At 40.8% G+C, this 24,359-nt stretch overlaps 1 long non-coding RNA gene across 1 annotated transcript in view; it reads left to right on the plus strand.

Moving 5' to 3' along the window:
• Positions 1-484: 484 nt before the first annotated feature.
• Positions 485-24,359, plus strand: part of LOC137096838 (uncharacterized) — a 37,223-nt gene continuing 13,348 nt past the window's right edge. The window contains exons 1-2 of the long non-coding RNA XR_010909767.1: positions 485-576; positions 22,520-22,609. This is a non-coding gene — a long non-coding RNA (uncharacterized lncRNA). The remainder of the gene's footprint in view (positions 577-22,519; positions 22,610-24,359) is intronic.

Genomic DNA, 24,359 nt, shown 5'->3' on the forward strand with positions numbered 1-24,359 from the left:
GAAAACTGGGGGAGGGTGTGGGGTAGGAACATAACCTTTTGGTTACACACTTTGATGACTCTGGCTCGTCTCCAGCTTCCTCTAACTTCATACACATTTTGAATTGCTATTCAGCCTTTGTCAGCTAATAATCCATCTAATGGAGGTGGAGGCCAAGAAAGAGAAGAGGGGGAGACATACATTCTTATTAACTTTTGGCAAAGAAAGGAAATAGGGGTTTTCTCTGATCCACACCCCATGTAATGTAATGTAAAAGAGGCCAAATGCTTTTTGCCCTATTCAACTCTTGATAGCATTTCAAATCATGCTTGACAGATGTGAGTCAACAGCAAGATCCACTCTGGATAAAAAAAAATGGAGAACAAAGATTTAAAATGTTACTAAGCCTAAATCCTTTCTTCCAAGTACACTTTTGTCTTGAATTCGTCACAAGATTTAATTTATCTCTTGGTTCATTGACTTTTTTCTTTTGCCTTCCAGGGATCCCAGGAAGTTGTATCTAAAATTATGGAAAGAAACAGGATATAAGAAGAATATAAGAAGCATAAAAGGATTCAACTAGCAGCAAACAAATAGGTGAGGAAACGATCCAAACAAACTTTTGCAGAATAACCCAGCAATCTTGGGTAATTGTTCCAATACTGGAAACTTTAGAGGAATCCAGAGCCTTGCCAGATTTGTGATGGCTTAGCCAAAAGGAAAAAGCAATATGTGTTTCCTATTCGTTTCAAGCCTTCTTTTCTTTAAGATCTATACTTTTAACTGCCAAAGGATGAGTGCCAGAGCTTGAAAAGGGGTTTTCTGGACAATCGCTGCCAGATTCCCTCAGTGAATGCAAGCAGTGGCCATCTGTGGGAGTCTCAGGGACCTTCCACACAGCTGAATAAAATCCCACATTAACGTCCTTAGAATTATAGAATCATAGAATCAAAGAGTTGGAAGAGACCTCATGGGCCATCCAGTCCAACCCCCTGCCAAGAAGCAGGAATATTGCATTCAAATCACCTTTGAACTGGAATATATGGCAATGTGGACTCAGATAACCCAGGGCAGATCCAGACAGGCCATTATCCCAGGAGCACACTTCCTGTGATGGGTGTCCAGATGCTCTTGTGGGACTGGCCCACAAAAACATCTGGAGGCCCTACCCTTCCACAGTTTTCTGGACTAAATTAGTCTGTAAAACTGTGGGAATACCCACCCCCTCCCCCAAAGCCCCCAGACCCCTTTGAAAAGGAAAATAAAATTACCTGGCCTCCAGTACACTCTCAGAGATACTCTCCTGGCATGTAGAAATGATACGCCAAGTGGGGGAGGGGAGGAAGGAGTGATTTCCCTCCCTCCCCGCTCTCCTCGCGCATCATTACTATGTGCCAGGAAAGCTGCTCCAAGTGTGTATTGGAGACCGGGTAAGTTTTCTTTACTTCTCAAAGGGGTCTGGGGGCTTCGGGGGAGGGGGTGGGAATTCCCACAGTTTTACAGACTAATTTAGTCTAGAAAACTGTGGAAATGTTGTCTAGACTGCGGTCCAGACACCGGAAATAGTGGGTTTATCCCGTGTCTTCCAAGAAGGCACAGAATAAATCCACTATTTAATTCACTACAAACCAGGGTTTTTCTGGTTTGTAACAAACTGAATCAGGACTGTCTGGAAAGCCTCTTCTTTATTATGGGAGTTACCGCAATAAAGGTACTGTCTGGATGGGCCCCTAGTTCAAAGCAGATATTGTGGGATTTGGGGCTGTGTGGAAAAGCCTTCAGGTGTTTATCAGATGAGGGAGGCAAACCTCAATTACAACAGGACAACAGCATCTTTAGATGAGGCTTAGCTCATGATCTTGCTCCTCTCTTGTTGCTCTCTAGATGGGAGACAGCCTGGAAAGCGTCTCTTAAGGTAAACTTGTCACAGTGTTTCCTGGGGCTCAATGTGTTTGACTCATCCTGGAGCCCCTTCAACACTGCCATATAAAATCCAAATTATCTGCTTTGAATTGGATTATATCGCAGTGTAGAGTCATATAATCCAGTTCAAAGCAGATAATGTGGATTGTCTGCTTGGATAATTTGGATTAGATGGCAGGGTAGAAGGGGCCAGTAGGTTTTCTCTGTTCTCCAGACTCTTACATGTCCCAGCCATGGAGCCTATGGCCAGAAGTGACAATAATTCTTGTCCAAGAGATTCTGGCAAGCCAAAGCTTTCTGGTCCATGCTGTTAATCCATGGCCATCACTCAGCACAAAGCTAATTAACTGCTATAATTTGCATAGACAGATTCAAACAGTTTTCTTTTTGGACTACCCTCCCAGAATTTCCAGCCATCGTGGTTCCTGGAATTCTAGGAGCTGTAGTCCAAGAAAGTGCGTCTTTCCAGACTCTGTATAAAAATGTGCAGAATGCTGAACAATGTACCCGTCAATCTTCCCTCTTTTGGTGGAAATGGTGATGTACAGCAGGCCCATATGGGTGACAAAAACAATGCATGAGCACTGCTGTTTTTGAAGTCACCCTTCACTTTTTTTTGTCTGCCTAGAGCAGGTAGAAGACCCGTCAAGTACTCCAAGCTATTCACTTCTTATTAGGTCTTTCAAAAAGGGCCTTACATGTGATTGTTTTAACGAGAGAGTGGTGAATGATAGCAATAGAAACAGGAAAGAAGAAGAAAAAAAACAGATCTCTCCTTCCTCCAAAGAAAACAAATCTTTCAAAATAGATTACTGGACAGATGCCTCTTTGCCCATATCTTCATCACAAAGGGTAATTTAGGGGGAAGAGAAAATGAAAGACACACAATGTACAAGTCCTGAAGTTGTCTTCATCTCTGTCTATTTGTGTCAGTGTTGTTCATGTCACCCTTATGTTTGTTCATCAGAGGCTGCTGGGAGAGATGCATGGGAAGAACATTGGGAACAGGCCACAGTGCTCATTGCTCCTGCTTAATTGGCTGGAAATTCACTGTAGACAAACAGCACAGTCGGATGGAGCTTGGAAAAGTTACCAGTTGGCCTAATACTCCAGAATTCCCCAGGCATCCAGCCCAATGAGGAAGTCAAAGAAAGTAATTTTTCTGAACTCAGCAGTGTTTTGTGTGTTCTACTTTACTAGGCAACCAGCAGCCCTTATTTAGGATTGGTTTCTTTTGAAGAGGAGGTCTCTGAAGACATATGATTTTAATGCACTATTTGGATTTACGAGGGTTGGAACTTTAATAGGGGCAACACTGCTGTAAAGACGCCACACAACAAGACCAAAGAATGTTGTGTGTACCGCACATTAGTTACATACCAACCTTACCTCTGAGCAAAAAACCCGCCCTTCCTATGTCATGCGCATATGGAGTGACGCAAAGAACTGAGCCTCGTATTAGCTTGCAGTCTAAAGTAAGTGTTGTTGCAATGTTTTCAAAACAAGAACAATGGAGTTGGATAAAGATTGAATGTGCCAGAGGTCACGCAGCACAAGAGTGTCATCAAGGTCTTCAAGAGGCTTGCGGGGAATCTGCATTGCCTTACAGAACAGTGGCAAGGTGGGTAGAAGCCTTCAACAAAGGACGCCAAAATGTGGCAGACATGCATCAGCCAGGTCATCCTAGTGTCAGCGAAGCAGAGGTGAATGCTATTGCCGCACTCGTAGACAGTGATCAACACCATACGATTCATGAGCTGGCCTGAAACACAGGATTTGCACATACGACCTTGATGACATTGTCGTGCCGCATGACCTCTGGCACATTCAATCTTTATCCAACTCCATTGTTCTTGTTTCAAAAACATTGCGACAACACCTACTTTAGACTGCAAGCTAATACGAGGCTCAGTTCTTCGCATCACTCCGCATGCACGTGACGTAGGAAGGGCAAGTCTTTTTGCTCAGAGATGATGTTAGTATGTAACTAACGTGTGGTACACACAACATTCTTTGGTTTCGTGGCGTCTTTACAGCAGTGTTGCCCGTATTAAAGTTCCAGCCCTCGTATTAGCAAATATTGTAGTCATATTGAATGTGAGGGCAAACAGCAGAGCAAACTGTCCTCAAAGTGAGTTTCCAGAGACAAAAAGCTTCCAGGCTTGCTCTCTCTCTCCCCCCAGCTCTCCACCTCCCCCACCCCACATTTCAGACTGTAGGACTTTTGTAAACCTTGCTTTGTTTTGTTTTCTCACACACAGACCAGAGGCGGCCCTAGGTAATTTTCAATGGTAAGCAAACAGTATTTTGCTCCCCCCCCCCCCCCCAACCAATCACTGATATATATTTTCTGTTTGTCATGGGAGTTCTGTGTGCCATATTTGGTTCAATTCCATCATCGGTGGAGTTCAGAATGCTCTTTGATTGTATGTGAACTATACATCCCAGTAACTACAACTCGCATATGTCAAGGTCTGTTTTCCCCCAAGAGCGCCTCAAGAGCGCCCCTGGGCAAAATCAACTATACTGCAAATGATTACTTTGCGTAATGGGTTGAGCCGCCCCTGATACAGACACACTATCAACCATTTCCTTTATTGTGGGACAGATTTTTTTCACAGTTCTCATACTTCTTCTTGCCAGAATATGAAAGTGGTATACAAATGCTTTAGAGATTGAAAGAACAAATTTGGTAGTTTAAGTGCTTCCCTAAATGCATCTGAGGAAGTAGACTGAATCTACAAAAGTTTATCTACCAAATTCATTATCTCAGTCTCAAAGAATGAATAGGAATAAGTGCAACTGACAGTAGAAATGGCTTCAGATTACAATTCTGGATTATGTCATTTTAATGTTATATTAAGATGTGTTTAATTTTATGTTTTCATTGTTTTAAATGTCTAATTATGTTCTATGTTTAATATGATTTTAATAGTTTAATTTATAGTTACGTTATCGTTTTGGTTTTTATGGTTTGGTTTTGTATATATGTTGGCATGGAATCTTGCCATTACTTGATGTATACTGCTTTGAGTCCCTCCAGGGGTGAGAAAAACGGTATATAAATGCAGTAAGTCAGTAAGTAAGTAAGTAAATAAAGGCGCTACAAAAACCCTTGCATACTGACATTCCAGACATCATCATCAACATTACCATAATCATTTACCATAATCATAACCATTTTTTCTCACCACAATGAAACTCAAAGTGACTTACATTATAATAATAATAACTTAATAAGTTTATTTTTGTACCCCACCTCCATCTCCCCATGGGGACTCGGGGCAGCTTACATGGGGATGAGCCCGATCAACATAGTTAAAATAAAACACATTAAAATACATCAACAACAACATAAACAAACAACAACATTATAACAATGATATAAAAGCAGACATCAACCAGCAACTAATAGATCTGCAATAATTATTAATTTCTGGGAATGGATGAATGGCTGGTGCAAATAAGGATAGGGTTGATCACTAAAGTGTGTAAGTCAATTGGCAATAGCAAAGATAGGAGGCAATGTAAGAGCATTATAACTTTAAGTACTGGACAATATTAAAGTGCAGGATCCTACCTGGGATCAAGTTATCAGAGAAATTATCTAGTCAAAAGCTCAGCAGAGGGAAGCATTTCAATACAGTTTTAAATCTACAAATATACAAACATTAACACAACTATTTCTTTGAATTTTACCCTCTTAGGAAGTGGTAACAGTGATGCAATTGTGGCAATATTGGCACAATCGTGGCTTGTTTGAAGCAGGGCAAATAAACTAAGACCAAAAAGCAATATTTTCCCATCAATGGTTTATTTGAAAATAAGTTATGGTTTATGCATTCTTATTTTGGAGGGCCAAATCACAGGGCATGGTTATGCAAGTTGTCCGGGAAATTTTGATCAGTCCATCTGTCCTGCAGTGACAATTTTAATACACAGACCTGCCAGTCTTGAGATCTTTTTGGGAAAGCTTTTGTTTACCATCACAGCCTCATCTGGTGCGGACACAGGACAGAGCCTTCCATACTGAGGGTTCCCCATTCATGGGAAGCTGGTTGGCCCCCTCTCTGCTCTCTTTTCACCAGAACCTTTTCATTCAAATGTGAATTGGTGGCAGTGAGTATTTTATGGGGGCAAAAATATTTTAACATATGTGTGTGTGTGTGTGTGTGTGTGTGTATTAACCTCTATCTGTCTGTCTATCTATCTATCTATCTATCTATCTATCTATCTATCTATCTATATTTCATTAAAGCAGTGGTTCTCAACCTGTGGGTCCCCAGGTGTTTTGGCCTACAACTCCCAGAAATCTCAGCTAGTTTACTAGCTGTTAGGATTTCTGGGAGTAGAAGGTCAACACTGTGATGGCACGCCCGAGCCTTTGGGAAAACTATATTGTCTGGCTTTAAACGGGGGCTATCTGTATACCTTCTGTTAAGACCCTTAGCAGACAGAGGCACTTTAGGTAAGGTGAAAAGATAACCAAAATTAGTTTGCTGCAAAAAAGATGAATAAACAATACATTACAAAAGGAGCCTTTGCTAGTTACTGTCATCTCTCTGCCTCTGGCACAAAGTGATGGTTATAAACTGTCCCAATCTTCTTTCTTGTGAAGCATAAGCTGGTCACAAACTTCTGTTGTCCTTTGGACTGCAGATATTATAATACTGCTATATTCTTTGCAGGTGCAAAGAATGCCTTTTTTTGGATTGTTTGGCCTGCAATTACCAGACAACGCCCCAAGCCTCTAGTGACTGTAGAAAAGGGAGCAGTCCAGCAAGAGAGCTCTATACAGATAAATGGAATAGACCAACTAAAGACTGGCCTCTGGGGGGTGTTATGCTCCACCCAAAAACGAATACAAAGGAAGGTATCTACACTATTGGGAAAATCTATGAACAGGGGAAACTGAAGCAGAGGAGAGGAAAAGACAGAGACAAGACTTCACAAAAACATCTGGGGACCCACAGGTTGAGAACCACTGCATTAAGGTGTCATGAGAAACACCTTGTAGTTTTTTGGCAGTTGTTACTACCCTCTGCAGCTGAATGCCTTAAATCTACTAAGCAAAGATAAAAACTCCCTAGCTAATGAGAGAAATATGCAAGCATGCACCAGTACGGTTAAAGCATCATCATCCAGTGCACGTAATACAAACAATTTGGAAAGAACCAATGGAGAATAAAGATGTCAGGGCTCATCTTCCTGGCACAGGTACCTGGTAGAGCTTTATGCTTCCCCGGCAGGTTAAAGGGATCCTTTAGGTAAATTCCACTACATGTTCCTGTAAGATATTAAGCATTTTAATTCACATTATTTGTGTCTGCTAAACCTCGGTCACTTGTTTCAGACCCCATAAGATCATGTAACACCAGAGTGCTCTTGGTACAGGTCTGCAGCAGATTTCTTCCAAGGGAAGAACAAGGTGCTGTAATTCAGGGGGAGGTGAGAGTTTTCTAAAACTCACAAGGGTATGATCTGATGCTCCAATTACAAAAAAAATCCCTTTGAGCTCCTTGTGATCCCAGAGTATTTGTGTTTGGGGTTTTTTAATGTTTGTTTTTACAGTGTAAGAAGGGAGAACTGTTTCTTCTGCCTCTGTTGGTGGAATGCCCTGCTGGTTCTAAGTCCCATGACTGAAAGGAAGGATCTTTCCATTTTCAGATATTTAGTTGTATTGTCACCCCAGGCCAGGATGAATAGCTTCAGAAACTTCAAGGATAGATAAAAATGGCCAAATCTACTGGCCACTATTTAGGTCATCCAATCATAAAGCAAGGGGAAGGAGGGCAGAAACTGAGCGTTCTTTGCATAACTCACCAATTTCTGCACAATGGTGTTTTGAAAAAAAAAAAAGTCCAATTTCTGCCGCACAGGATGCCAAGCTGTTATGCCTGGAAACATCACAAGCTTGGCATCAGTGGCAAAGATAAGCACGGGCTTAGAGCTTCTCCATCAAATTCACAATGACACTAAATTAGGAAGAGGAAACAAATACCCCGGAGGACAGGATCAAAATTCAGAACTACCATAACAGATTGGACAGCCAGGCCAAAATTAACAAATTTAATTCCAAGAGGGATAAGCATAAAGTCTAAATATCCTAAAGGCACCAGACCTGCCTGATTTTGAAGTTGAGCAGGGTCATCCCTGGTTAGGACCTGTATGGAAGATTGTTAATGAATACCAGATGCTCCAGGCTCTATTTCAAAGGAAGGAAAGTGCCAAAACTACCTCTGAATATTCCTTGCCTATGAAAACCTTACAGAAGTCACGAGGTTGCCATAAATTGACAGGCAACATAAATGAAATGCATAAATATAGGATGGGTGACATGTGGCTTGAAAGCAGTAAAAACAAAAAGGGTCTAGGGTCTTTGTAAACCGAAAACTGCAAAGATGCCATGTAGAATATGGAGCTAACCCTGTTTTCTGTTGCTGCCATGACTAGATCACAAACAAATGCATTTTTGTTTCATGAAAGGAGATTCCAACAAAATATTACAGCAGTACATGTGAAAAAGATCTTAGAGTCTTCGAGGACAACAAGTTAAACATGAGCCAACAGTGTCATGCAGTGGCAAAAAAGGCCAATGGGATTTTGGCCTGCATAAATAGGAGTATGGTGTCTAGATCCAGGGAAGTCATGCTACCTCTCTATTCTGCCTTGGCCAAACCATTCCTGGAATACTGTGTCCAGTTCTGGGCACTGCAATTGAAGGGAGATATTGACAAGTTGGAATGTGTCCAGAGGAGAGTGACTAAAATGATGAATGATCAGGAGAAGAAGCCCTATGAGGAACAGCTTAAAGAGCTGGGCATGTTTAGCCTGCAAAAGAAAAGGCTTTTTCCAGGGCCTTTTCTGTGGTGGGCCTTTTCTGTGGTGGCCCCCCGACTCTGGAACGCCCTCCCCAAAAACCTTAGACAGGCCCCTACATTGGCTGTCTTCAGAAAGAACTTGAAGACCTGGCTTTTCCGATGTGCCTTCCCAGATTAGGAAATCTCCACTACCAAGTCCCATAAGCACTTTATCAGAACCAATGATTGCTGCACATCGCACATCGCACTTGCCCTGGAAGCCCTATATACACCTCCTGTCACATCAGCACTTTTAATCTTGTACCCATTGCTCTGGCCCAGCCCAGTTTTATTGTGTTTAGTGTATTGTGCCTGTTGTTTATTTTGCTTTATTCTGTTTTAAATTGTTTGATTTGCTTAGATTGTATTGTTGTGTTGTGTGTTGAGGCCTCGGCCTGTGTAAGCCGCATCGAATCCTTCGGGAGATGCTAGCGGGGTACAAATAAAGTATAATAATAATAATAATAATAATAATAAAAGGCTGAGAAGAGACATGATGACCATGTATAAATATGTGAGGGGAAGTCATAGGGAGGAGGGAACAAGCTTGTTTTCTGCTGCCCTGGAGACTAGGATGTGGAATAACGACTTCAAACTACAGGAAAGGAGATTCCACCTAAACATTAGAAATAACTTCCTAACTGTGAGAGCTATTCAAGAGTGGAACTCTCTGCCTTAGAGTGTGGTGGAGGCTCCTTCTTTGGAGGCTTTTAAATGGATGATGGATGGATGGATGGCCATCTGTCGGGGGTGCTTTGAATGCAATTTTCCTGCGTTTTGGCAAGGGGTTGGATTGGATGGCCCAGGAGATCTCCTCCAACTCTATGATTCTATGATTATGAAGAGCTTCTTTAATGTGTGAGCTGTTTAACAGTAAAACAGGTTGCGTAGACAGGGTGTGGATTTACCTTCATTGGAGGTCTTTAAATAGAGGTTGGATGGGCATATTTCAGGAATACTTTAGTTGTGTATTCCTGTCTGGCTGGAGTTGGTCTAGAAATCCCTCGTTGATCCCTTCCAGCTCTAAGATTCTAAGGCAACTGGAGGCAATTGATTTTTTAAAGGTTTTTAACCTGGCGTTCTCTTATACTGTGTGAAATTGTTTCCCCATTGAGACAAAGGAGGCTACCTTGAATGGGCATCAAAAATGTGAATCTATTTGCCAGGCACTTTCCTGATTATTTTCTTGATTGTTAATATTACCAGTATTTTCATGTTTTGTAACAAATTATCTTTAAAGTATTGCATTTCTGTTCTTGTTAATGTTATCTATGCCCCCACCTTTCCCTCAAAACTGGGATTCCAGATGATTGTTTTATTATTGTATTCCTTTATTATTTTGAGCCCATAGTTTTGCTGCATTTGTTGTAAACTGCTTTGAGATTTTAAAAATAAAAAGTGATAATAAAATGTTATTGATATGATTCTCATTATTATTGGATGGCCTGTGCCCCAAGGTAATAGACACAGCCAATTCGTCAACACTGTTTTCACCTCCTTTCTCTTCTCTTTCTTCTCAGTTTCCTCCCCACTAATCCAAAAGTAGTATTTGTAAAATGGAGAAGGGGACAGGTAAGGCTTTTTTTGCTCAGAGAAGAGGCAAAAAGCTTTCATATATTTTGCTTTCATGATTCACCATCCTATTAACGGGAAATGAAATGAAACATTACTTCTGGAAGGTTGTGTCGATTTCCTGAAACCCTGCTTTGGTAGTATAAACACACCTGTAAATACAAAAAGCTTGTGTGTTGGTAGTTGGCACAAAGCAATAGTCACAGCAACCCATAAACAAGTGGAAACATCAAAGCTGCATTCTCCCATAAGTCACTGAAATCATCATGGGACAAGAGCCAAGCAGAGGTTACAAATAAATACACAGCAGCGGATCTGCCCCGTGTATTATTGCTTCAACGCCAATGGAAAAGAAGTTGAGTTTAGGGCAAGGCTGGAACTGTTGGAGACTTCGCCCACGGTTGCCCACCTTTGTCCATATGTTTCCATGGATCAAGCTGAGGCCACATCAACAAACACTGAGGTCAGCTTGGATCTACTGCCTGCCACCAACATTAAAAAGTAGACCATTCTAAAGGTAAACCTAATATGCTCCATTTAACTCAATACAAACTGATCCCCTTATCCACACATTCAATATCCCTGACTTATCCTACATATACACCAAACAATATTTTTGAGTGGAGAAGGTCTGCTTGCAGGTGAGCCAAAAATAAAATAGCCAATATACATGAACAATGGGACCACATTTGAAATACTTTGCATAACAATTGCATCACTGTCTCAAATAGATTTGAGGAAAGTGCAAAAGCATCTAACCAAAATGACTGACGGGTTTGAGCACTACAACAGAAGCAGATGACCATGGGTCTCCAGATATCTCTGACCTTCAGCTCCCACGTCTTCCTGTCATTGGCTATATTCGTGAAGATTGCTGGGATTCGTAGGCCAAACACTTCTGGAAGATCATAGTTAGATTTCCCCCACCAGTGGAAATTTTATTTATTTCATTTCTTGTCAATCCAGAACAAGTCAGTTTTTCAGCAAGTGAAGTAAACTATACTTTGTTGAACCAAAAACAAAGCAAAAGAGCATAAGTATTTTTGACCAATCTGACAACAAGAGAGCAATAACCCATAAGTTCAGGATAGAATCATAGTTAGAAGAGGCCTCATGGGCCATCCAGTCCAACTCCCTGCCTAGAAGCAGGAATATTGCATTCAAAGCACCCCTCTATGTAGGCAAGATCTTTAAACTGGAGTTTCTAACAAAACACAGGAGCCCAGAAGATCATAAGTACACAGCAGCTATAACATTAATCCAAAAATACAGGAGACCAGGAAACTACTTGATACTTGGAACATGAATCCATGAATAAACACAAAGAAAAACCTAAAACTTGAGTTCATAAATCTCATACACATGAGAAAGCTTGAGAGAGGAACATGAAGCATGTAACTTGAACTCAAACATTAACTCCTCTAAGGAATGGCCCAAATCAAACCTCCTTTATACCTGCTTCACTTGGGAACTCTCTGCAGGGCCCCTTCTTATTAACAGGCATTGAGAACAGCACCTCCCTTCAGCTGCTTGCCTTTGTTGATAAATTGCTCTTTTGCTATCTAACTCAGGAGAAACAGGGGAGTCATGAGGAAACGCATCTGCAATTAATACATTCCGATCAGAGACTGACCTTGGTTCCCTTGAGAAATCTAACTCTGGTCTGTCAACCTCCAAATCTTTCTCCAACTGCGAACTTATTGCTGGCTTCGCATTCCCAGAATCCTCAGCCCCATCAGGTACAGAACCATACTCTTGTGAGTCCTTAGATGCTGGCACAATCTCCCCTGACACCCCAGACAGTGGTACAATTGCAGGCTGAACCACAACACCACTTGCCCTTACAACCAGATAAGGATTTCTTATCTTTCTTTTCCAGCCGACGGATTGACCTTCACTGATCCCAAGAACTCTGTCTCAGTTTACAAAAGTTCTGCTTTCTATCTTTACCCTCATTACATTCTGCAACTAACAAATCATCCTCAGAAGACAGTTTCTCAGAGAAAGACTGGTGTGGGCCTCTCCCAGGAATTTTACCTTATGACACTACAGGAGAAGCACTCCATTCATGAAACACCTCAGGCCTCTCAGCAAGGCCTGTGCTCAACTCAGGTCCAGAAATCCCCACTGATATCAGACACAGACCCAGAAAACCCTTAATCCCCATTGACATCAGACACAATCACAGGCTGAACTACAACAGCCTATCTCACAGGAATGATTCAACTCCCAGCAGTCCCCTTTTATCTCGAAATCCTGTTAGAGATTGATCACCAAAACTTTCAGGAAAGAAGTCTGGAAATGTAGTTTAAGAAGGCAAGGATCCCTATGGCTGAAAATTCAAAAGACCCCACGCTAAATTACATTTCCTAGAATTCTGCTCGCTTCCTACATTAAAGCCTCATTGTAAGTGTGCTCTCTGCCTGTCTCTCTCTGGGCCATCCATGTGCCGGAGGAGTTTCTTCCTTGCCCAGATATCCAGCTAGGCATCCCTCCTGTCCGCCAGCCCACCCCAGGCCACCCTCACAGCCCTCTTTGAGGAAATAGCAGTGTTTCTCCCTCCACTCTGGCCTCGCCATCCTCCTCAGAGACCTTTGGAGGAAGCAAACTGAGCTCTTTTTGGGGAGAAGCAGTACCCGCAATGGAAACCATTTATGAGTCTTACATAACTCTTCCAAAAGTTATCGGTCAGTTTTTTTTTAATTTTAATTTTTTTTTTTGCATGGGTGCCTCTCACATTTCTTAATGTCACATTGTATGTATGAATCTTATGAAATAGATATGACAAATGAGATACAAATGAAATTTTGCACAGCCCTATCTCACATACATACATACATACATACATACTGTACAAACACACACAGAGAGAAAGAGAGAGAGGGAAGTAATACCAAACATGCAAGGAATTCGAGACAATGAAAGAAGTTTTTTTCATTCATCAAATGAATATCACTGTTACAATCTATGAGAATGGTGGTTGACTTGTATGGCTGGAAAAGGCTAGAGAAGTACAATAGTTCCAACTTAAGAATGCGCATAACTAGAAGGCCATATCCATGGGCTTTCCCCTGTTCTTGATCTCTGCATTTCATTTTCACAGATAGCATCTCTCCCTTCTGGGGAGGATGTTTCAAATGTACACGTTGTGCATTTTGCCTCTCCCCATGTGCCACATTGACTAAAATGTATCTATGTAGAGTTACACCTATATTTGAAATGATTTTCTATCTACACTTTAAATGTGGTCACTTTTTGATATGCAACTTTGAAGAACTACAAATATACAGATTCATAACACAAATAGTACTTAATGTTCAGCCAGTCAAGGAAATGTGAACCATTAAAAATAATACTAAAAGGACACCAGAGTGAATTCATCACTCCTCTCTATTCCAGCCTCAGTTATGAATAGAGCTTAGAAATTTTCTCTCTTTTTTGGACTACAATTCCCAGAACATCTCTGCTTAATTGACAGTGGAAATCCAAAAAATAACTTGTCCAGACTTTAGCTATCGTACGTAGATAGAGACTCTATGTATCACAAAAAGATTGTTATTGATTTTATGCCCTAGTTGTGGACTTCAAATTGTTGGAGACAGGATAAAGAATAAAGCAGATGTCTGGACTAATCCAGCAAGTTATTGGATCCTAGCCCAACAATAAAGATGGCAATCTACCACCTGCTTTGAGAATAATACCTGGGAAAGACTGCACTGCAGACTCTGTCCAGAACATGTCAGCCCATGAGCTAAGTAAAATGAGCAATGTAACTTCTTCATCCTCCTCTTTCCTGCTAATGAATTCTTTTCTGTAGTTCTTTCTTCAAATCTGTTGTTTCAAAAGAGAGAACATGATATTTAATGCCTGGCAGACCGAACATCTTGTGGAGTTGGTGCCTTTGATGCATTTAAACAAACACAGGTGGTCAGGGAACTGGATGATTTTTGGAGGAGGCAGGGAGAAGGCAGAGGGAGCTCTGCTGCAAAATATATAAAAAGCCATTTTTATAAAAGAAAGATTTGAATTGAAAGGAGGGGAAGGCTTTGGCTAGCCAGCTCACATTGCAAGGCGTTCTGTATCAAAAGGAATGTCCACACATTCTGAGTGGAAACCATCTGCAAAAGTACTTGCCAAAATATATTATCTATGAAGTACAACAAATCAGATTAGAAAAAATCCACTTACATCCCCATACCAAAAAAGGGAAACGCTAAAGAATGCTCCAACTTTTGTACAGTGTCACTTGTTTCACATGCCAGTACGGTAATGCTCAAGATCTTGCAAGGTAGACTCCAGCAATACATGGAGAAAGAGTTGCCAGGTGTACAAGCTGGGTTTAGAAAAGGCAGAGGAATGAGAGACCAAATTGCCAATAGCCGCTGGATAATGGAAAAAGGCAGGGAGTTTCAGAAAAACATCTATTTCTGTTTTATTGACTATTCTAAAGCCTTTCACTGTGTGGATCATAATAAATTGTGGCAAGTTCTTGGTGGCATGGGGATCCCACATCACCTTGTCTGTCTCCTGAGGAATCTGTATAACAACCAAGTAGCAACAGTAAGAACTGACCATGGAACAACAGACAGATTCAAGATTGGGAAAGGAGTATGGCAGGGTTGTATGCTCTCACCCAACCTATTCGACTAGTAGGCAGAACACATCATACAATGTGTGGGGCTTGATGAATCCAAGGTTGGAGTTAAAATTGCTGGAAGAAACATTAAAAACCTTAGATATGCAGATGATACCACTTTGATAGCTGCAAGCGAGGAGGAGTTGAGGAGCCTTCTAACCAAGGTGAAAGAAGAAAGGGCAAAAGCTGGGTCGCAGTTAAACATAAAAAAACAAGATTAAAAACAGACTGACTAATAATTGGCAAATAGAAGGAGAAAACATGGAGGTAGTGACAGACTTTGTATTTCTAGGTACCTTTCTGACCGCATCTTGGCCTACGAGCCCATGAGGACCTTGAGATCGTCTGGGGAGGCCCTTCTCTCGATCCCGCCTGCATCACAGGCACGGCTGGCGGGGACGAGGGAGAGGGCCTTCTCGGTGGTGGCCCCCCGGCTGTGGAACACTCTCCCGGCACACATCAGACAGGCGCCCTCCCTCATGTCCTTTCGAAAAAGCCTTAAGACCTGGCTGTTCGAGAGGGCATTTAATTAAGTGCTAAGCAACAACATTACGGTAATGAGAACTGGAATGGTATAAGGAAAATGAGACTGGCTATGATTCTACTAAGAGACGAAGCGGATTTTTATGTAGTTTGTATTTGTTGTATAGTCATATGTTGTTGATACTGGCCTCTGTAACTGTCTTTTTATGTGTACTGTACACCGCCATGAGTCGCCCGTAAGGGCTGAGAATGGCGGTCAATAAGTGCATCTAATAAATAAATAAATAAATAATAAATAAAGATGCAGATGCAGACTGCAGTCAGGAAATCAGAAGATATTTACTTCTTGGGAGGAGAGCAATAACCAATCTTGATAAAATAGTGAAGAGTAGAGACATCACACTGACAATGAAGAAATGATATTCCCCATAGTAACCTATGGATGTGAGAGCTGGACCATAAGAAAGGCTGAGCAAAGGAAGATAGATACTTTTGAACGGTTATGTTGGAGGAAAATTCTGATCCAACTAGTCCATACTCCAGGAAATAAAGCCCGGCTCCTCACTGGAGGGAAGGATAGTAGAGGCAAAGATGAAGTACTTTGGCCAAATCATGAGAAGAAAGGAAAGCTTGGAGAAGACAATGATGCTGGGGAAAGTGGAAGGGAAAAGGAAGAGGGGCCGACCAAGGGCAAGATGGATGGATGTTATCCTTGAAGTGACTGGCTTGACTTTGAAGGAGCTGGGAGTGGCAACGGCTGACAGGGAGCTTTGGCATGGGCTGGTCCATGAGGTCATGAAGAGTCGGAAGCAACTGAGCAAATAAACAACAAACAGCAAAATAAAAAAACCACAAAAGAAAGATACCATCATTGGCCAACAAAAACACATAAAATATATTGTGTACATTTTCAAACTTCACTGACTTTTTCATCAAGCAAGGAGGTTCAAAACCATAGAGAAGAAGAAGAATGACATTAAAGCACATGTTTTGCTATTTGTGTTGACAGTTAAGATAGTCTAGAGAACTGCTTCTTAAATTATGAATCTAGACTCCAACTGATTTTAAAGTAGATATAACTGATTTTAATGTTTGTGTATATTTATAGTTATTTTGTGTCCCAGCATGGGATGCTTGCTGTATATATGTTTCGTCCCGCCCTGAGTCCCCTTCGGGGTGAGAAGGGTGGAATATAAATGTTCAAATAAATAAATAATAAATAAATGGGGTCCAATAAGAGAAAATGGAAGTTGTGAAAAATTTGGCATTAGTAAAATGTGTCTGAATGCCACCTAGTGGCTATTTTAAACATTTGCACAAATCTGTTTGGAACAATGTGAGGTGTTTACAGTGGACTCTGCAAAAATGCTTCATTTATACTTCATCAAAGACTAAATCGGCCTGTTTCACACGCCTTGCAAATGCTGATTTATTTTCAGTAAATGTTTGATTTTTAAACCTGTATGAATATAGGTTTAGAAAAGGAATGTTTAGAAAAAGAATGTAGGTTTAGAAAAGGCAGAGGAACGAGAGACCAGATTGCCAATATCCGCTGGATAATGGAGAAAGGCAGGGAGTTTCAGAAAAACATCTACTTCTGCTTCATTGACTATTCTAAAGCCTTTGACTGTGTGGATCATCATAAATGGTGGCAGGTTCTTGGTGGGACGGGCATACCAAGCCACCTTGTCTCTCTCCTGAGGAATCTGTACAAGGACCAAGTAGCAACAGTAAGAACTGACCACGGAACAACAGACTGGTTCAAGATTGGGAAAGGCGTACGGCAAGGCTGCATACTCTCACCCAACCTTTTTAACTTGTATGCAGAACACATCATGCGATGTGCGGGGCTTGATGAATGCAAGGCTGGGGTGAATATTATTGGAAGAAACATTAACAACCTCAGATATGCAGATGACACCACTCTGATGGCCGAAAGGGAGGAGGAGCTGAGGAGTCTTCTAATCAAGGTGAAAGAAGAAAGTGCAAAAGCCAGGTTGCAGCTAAACATTAAAAAAAACCAAGATTATGGCAACAAGAATGATTGACAACTGGGAAATAGAGGGAGAAAATGTGGAGTTCGTGACAGACTTTGTATTTCTAGGTGCAAAGATTACTGCAGATGCAGACTGTGGCCAGGAAATCAGAAGACGCTTACTTCTTGGGAGGAGAGCAATGCCCAATCTCGATAAAATAGTAAAGACTAGAGACATCAGACTGGGAACAAAGATCCGCATAGTCAAAGCCATGGTATTCCCTGTAGTAACCTACGGATGTGAGAGCTGGACCTTAGGGAAGGCTGAGCGAAGGAAGATAGATGCTTTCGAACTGTGGTGTTGGAGGAAAGTTCTGAGAGTGCCTTGGACTGCGAGAAGATCCAACCAGTCCATCCTCCAGGAAATAAAGCCCAACTGCTCACTGGAGGGAAGGATACTAGAGACAAAGTTGAAGTACTTTGGCCACATCATGAGGAGACAGCAAAACCTAGAGAAGACAATTATGCTGGGGAAAGTGGAAGGTAAAAGGAAGAGGGGCCAACCAAGGGCAAGATGGATGGATGGCATCCTTGAAGTGACTGGACTGACCTTGAAGGAGCTGGGGGTAGTGACGGCCGACAGGGAGCTCTGGCGTGGGCTGGTCCATGAGGTCACGAAGAGTCGGAAATGACTGAATGAATGAACAACAAATGAATGTAGGAATTGGGCCAAGGGACAATAAAATACAGGAAATAACACTTCAACTACTTTAATTAGCTTCATTACATTTAAAAGCCTTTACATCCATTAGTCCATTAGATTTTTAACTTTCAGCGCTCCAAAAGTTTGCATGATTTTGTGCATTTTGGTTAACCAATAAAATAATGTCTTTATGAATTGTGCTGCATGGCCAAAGTAGCTTCCCCTTAATATGTTATCTATAAGGTGTCCTCATTGTTTGTGATGCAAAGAACTAAGACATCTACCTCTTCTAAAATGGTCAGCTTAGACAAATGTTTATTTCAACAAATAATATTAAAATCAATAGGCCAGTTGATTAGCTGTAGGTGTAGATGTAGATATAAACTATATTTGTCTAATCTGTTGATCGTAATAAAATATTCATTCATTATAGCTATATCTATAGATAGGTACATACACATATCAGACGTATACAAATTAGGGATGCAATTCTTCAATAACCTCATTCTCTGAGAGTATTTTGATGCCAGGAAAACTGACTTTTGGGAAGCAGAGTTAATGATTTCACACATCAACACTAACCGACCCTTGTAGAGATCTGAAAAATCTTTATCACCTTGCCTAACACTTTAAAAATATAGGGCAAGGGGCATGAATTGCATCTTCTGGGTCCTATCAAATTATATTCCACTCCCACAGATAATATACTTTATACATAAGGCTTTAATCTCTCTCTCTGTTGCATCTGGTGTTTGAACTGTGGTGTTGGAGGAAAGTTCTGAGAGTGCCTTGGACTGTGACAAGATCTAACCAGTCCATCCTCCAGGAAATAAAGCCCGACTGCTCACTGGAGGAAAGGGCAGTATAGGCTAAGATGAAGTACTTTGGCCACATCATGAGAAGAAAGGAAAGCTTAGAGAAGACAATTATGCTGTAGAAAATGGAAGGAAGAGGGGCCGACCAAGGGCAAGATAGATGGATGGCATCCTTGAAGTGACTGGATTGACCTTGAAGGAACTGGGGGTGGTGACAGCTGACAGAGAGCTCTGGCTTGGGCTGGTCCATGAGGTCATGAAGAGTCTGCAGCGCCTGGATGAATGAGAAACAACAAATTGCATCTGAGGAAGGGGGGTTATTAGAAATGGAAAGAACATTTGAAAATATTTGAAAAACAGTCTAAATGCAAACGCAACCTCTATATTTCTGTATTTGCATATAAAATGCAATTCCCTGTGCAAACAATTGTGCAATTCAGGAAATGCTATTTTCAACCATTTTTGAAATATTTTCAAATATATATTTTTTTATTTCTCTAATGCAAACAGACTTAGAATGCACAAGGAGTCCACTTCAGCAAACATTCTGGACAGACTTTGCTCAGTTAAAAATAGCGAGACTGGGTGGCTGTGAGTTTTCCGGGCTGTATGTGCATGTTCCAGAAGCATTCTCTCTTGACGTTTTGCAGGACTGTCTGTGGATCAGTTGCATTTTGAGCCCTAGCACCAACATATCTATGGGAGGCTGTGGATATATCTGGGGAAAAATGAACACATCTTAAGTTGGTTTTAATCAAAGTGGAATACAATCCAACAATGTGCAATTTCATAAATGTACACGAAATGCACATTTGAAAAATTCTAAAAAGGGACAGATTTGGTAATTAAAAAAACAATTAATACAGAGCAGATAAATTGATGACTAAAGAAAAAAATATGGCTCTGGACTTTATAGATGTAACAATTTCTAGCACAGACCTCTAGAAGTGGTTTGCATTGTACTGTTTGCCTATCTACCCAGCAAAATACACAAAGCTGCCTTTGATTGTATTAGTCCTCCCAAATCAGTTGGCTGTTCTGACTTACAGAGACCTTTGCAATATGGAGGTCAGCTTAAAGCCTGCAGGCTAAAATCCTTAAACAGGAGATTTTGGAGATTAAAACTGTGGCATCTGTATGCAAAGATAGATCTAGTTACATACACACTATGATCAATTACCTTGGGATATTGTATTCATCCTTTCTCTACCTAGAAACCTCCAGGTCAGTAAACCTGAACCATGCCAATTTATACCCACTATATCATATTAGCACAAAAGTATGCTATATTAGATTCAACTTTTTAACTGATGTTGCAGAGATTCGTGTGTTTCGCTTTTGGAGCACCACCAAAATAGTGGCACAAGCAGTCGTCTTAGCAGCCAAGTTCATTACATTACAGATGGCAGCTTTCCCCACAGGCTAATCAATCTTTTTCTGCCAGGAAGCCATTCTCCACGTGCAAATCACTTGCAATTGTTTAAGAGCTCCTTTGTAAAATTCTCGCGCTGAGCATAACTGGATGCTTTCCAGCTTGTCAGCATTAAATGTGAAGCCTAGAGCTGAACACAGTGCTCTGAACATTAGTAGCCCTGCTGGCCTCAGCAAGAGAGAACAATCAAGGAAGATCAAATCTGCGCGGGGACACCTGAATGGTATTACTCCATGGTATTCTCAGATATATATATATATCCCCAAACCAATTCTAGATCAAATCTCAAACGTAATATAAATTGTTTTAGGGAAGGGTTGACCATCTTATGTCAGCAAAACACAGAACAAGATCAGAGCTTGGAGGAAGACCAAAAACTACTTACTTGTAATTATATCATGATTACTGGGAAAATGAAACATGAGAATTATGTATAATGAGTTATCTTCTATACCCTTCCCTTTCTATTCTGACTCATCCTCCCAATTACAGCCTTCGATTGTGATTCCTGATGTCTTTGATCTGAACTTTTATTAACCCTCCATTGCTGCCTTAGACCTTCACATTCTGCTGTAGTCTGACTCTGCATTTCCTTCTATCCCTTTGATCTCCTTCTATCTGATCCAATGCCTAACCTCCAGTCTGCCTCTAGTGCTTTGCCCTTCTGATCTTCATCTACCTCCCTCTGAACTCCACCTTTGGCTCATCCCACTAAGTTCTAGAAATTAATTGTTTATATCTCTACACCAAATGGTACAAAAGATGTGCTACAGTGTCATAAACATAGGGGAAATGTGGAGTGTCAGTGTAATCTTTGTCCAAAGACGTACCAGCTATAATGGGTTAAGATTAGGTATAAGTCTTTTTCTGCCTGCACAAAGGTCTTTCTAATGGCAGAACCATCTTCTTCTGGCCAGTCTTGAAAATAGGTGAATGGTTCTGCTTAGTGAGTAGTTCTGCTACCTAGCCAAAAAGAGGATGGAGATGGAATAGGGCAAGAGAGGAGCCAAACAATACCAGAGACAAACCCAGGGATAATAACAATACCATCATCATTATCATGTATATGTATATGTATATGTGTATATATGTGGTTGGAGTTACACTTAGAAATGTACCTATTCTGACTTAAATTCAACTTAAGAACAAACCTAAAGAACCTATCTTGTTCGTAACTTGGTGGCTGCCTGTACAAGAACTCTTCTTCCTCTAAATGCCTAACCTCCAATGCCTAACCTCCAGTCTGCCTCTAGTGCTTTGCCCTTCTGATCTTCATCTACCTCCCTCCCTCTGAACTCCCTCTGAACTCCACCTTTGGCTCATCCCACTAAGTTCTAGAAATTAATTGTTTATATCTCTACACCAAATGGTTCCTCTAAAGGAGGAAAATAAGATGGAAAGCAGGACTCATCCAGCCACCCAGGTGAAAGATCTCTGTGCCTTCCATCCTCCCCATCATTGTTTCCTCCTTTGTGCCATTCTGGTGACTGTCTTTGATTTTCCATAAGGCAGTATGGAAGATGTTTTGACTTAGGAATGAAAATGCTTTAAATATATCAGTAAAATGTTGTAAGGTTTGACTGTCATGAAAGTATGGAGGAAACAGATACTTTTCTGTTGCAAGTTTGCATTTTTTCATTAGAAGAGGAATGGGGCCAGGAAGGGTTAAGGGAGCTGCACTCATGAGAAACCAAAGGAAATCTTTGCAAGAATCCCCTCAGAAGTGAGATTGCCAAGTGCCAGACAATGTTAGTCAGAAATGTGTTGAGAGACAGAGAATATTAATGGCACCAACGCAAGAGTTTTATACATTCCATCCTAGGAATCAGCCTCCCACTGTTTATGTTGATATTTGATTTGTGAAAAGTAAGAGCAGGCGACACAGATGTTGGGTTTTTCTGCAGCTCTGATTTGGCTCGGAAAACACTGTGCAAACTGATAGACGAACGCTTCAGAGAATGATTGTCCCAGGGAGACACATTTTCATCTTTTAAGACCGATCACTTCATTGCATTGCAACATATAGCATAATAATATATGATGCATCTGAATAACAAACCGCCGACTCCCTGCTGAATGTGTAAAGAAATAATAAATTGAAGCAGCCTTCTTTTTCTTTTTCTTTCTTTTTTGTTGGGTAGGAAATATGTTTGAGCTTCACCGAAGAGAGAAAAGGAACAGGAAAAGAAATAACAATGCTTTCCCATCGGAGAACTGGCAGATGAAATAAAGTAAGTTTGCTAAGATTTGAATGACCAAAAACATCAATGTTTCATATCCCTTGCCTTTGAGACAAGGTGGCAAAGAACTCTATTCCTATCTTTAATAGATGAGATGCTCCATTTTCTACCCGATTCAGATGCTCAGAACAAGACTGACAACTGCATACAAAGAGCAGGTCTTTTATAAAGCTAATGCATCTGATTCAATCAAAACCAAGCTATACATTCGATTGCAACAGAAATAGCTCAAGATAACATATAGAGGAGAGGAAAGTGGCAAGTGATGTCATAAGCCCCATCTACATTAGCTTATAATACAGTTTGAAACTGTATTATATATTCGGTGTGGACTCATATAATGCAATTAAATGCAGTAAAACTGCATTATATAAGTCTTTGCTGACCATATAATGCAGTTTCACACTATATTATATGGCAGTGTAGATGTGGCCCTAATCCCTGCTAATTTAAGTATTGGAGTTTCAACATTGGCGCCAAAACATCACTAGACAAGGATGATTAGAAAATTGCATCACAAAGACAAGTGCTGTAGCTTAAGTGCAAACACACAACCCATGTCCCACCACAGTGGTGATAAGCAGAAATCACATTTAGAATCGTTTTTTAAAAAATAAAAAAAATAAAAAAATTACAGCAAATTTGGGATACATTTGAACTAACTGATTCATTATCGATTTGCAGGGTCTTAAGTGCTCAACTCCTAGAACTCTGGTATGAATCCCTGCATATCCAGCTATCATACTTTTGAAACTAGGTGATACTCTAATTTTCTAAGAAGCTTTAAACTCCTATACCAAAGGTCATGTAGTTATGCGCATGTAGCTGGATTTCCTTTCCCAGCATTTCTCACCATCAAGTGTTCTAGCCAGGGCTGCTGGAGCTTGCACTTGGACATCTGGAGGACCACATTGTTGTCTCCACTCCAGTGCATCTGAAACACAAGTGAATAATTACCTCCATTTTTGGAACATTTGCACCCACTAGATTAGGCCCTGTTTTGCAAGAATTTGGCAACACTCACATACCATCTCTTTGTGATTGGAAGAGCTTGAGATCCTGAATGCAGGAGGAAGGGGAGCTGACATGGCCATCCATAATCAGAATAAGTTAATTCTACAGTATCAAATGTTCATTAACATCTTACACAATTTCTACAATGTTTTATAAATCAAAAAGGAAGATGAAATAAGAAAAATACTTCATAGGCAGCAGTGGGAATTTTGAGGGTTTTGCGCTACGTGTGCCCCTAGGACAGTTTTTGCAACTCCTTGACACCACCATTAACATGCCCTTTCCTGTTGCACAGATCCTTAAAGGAGATCCTGAAGGAGGAAGACATAAGTTAATTATCACTTGCTTCCAGTTAGGCATAACCCCTAACATTCCACAGGTAAACACTGGGACAAGTGGCCAAGCACAGCAAAAGCTATTATTGAGGAATAACCCACTAGCAAGGAGAGGATGTGTCAGTTTGCTTTTGCCTAAGCCTACTAGGAAGAGTATAATTCTAACCACTCCTTTTCCCACTGCTGAGTTAATGGAGTGTAAATTACTTTTGCATTTTGAACTCGCTTTTCAGCAATGGAATTAAGCTGATAACAAAGGGGGGAAATGAAAAGAGGAGAAAGAAAATGGAACATTTGCTTCCCACAACATTAAAGCAGAAGTCACTTAAATGGTGAAAAGGACATTGAGAGTTGGGGTCCAATTTTTCTCCCCAACCTCGGGTAAACATTTT

The sequence above is a fragment of the Anolis sagrei genome, chromosome 4 (assembly GCF_037176765.1).
Source record: "Anolis sagrei isolate rAnoSag1 chromosome 4, rAnoSag1.mat, whole genome shotgun sequence".
NCBI lineage: Eukaryota > Metazoa > Chordata > Lepidosauria > Squamata > Dactyloidae > Anolis > Anolis sagrei.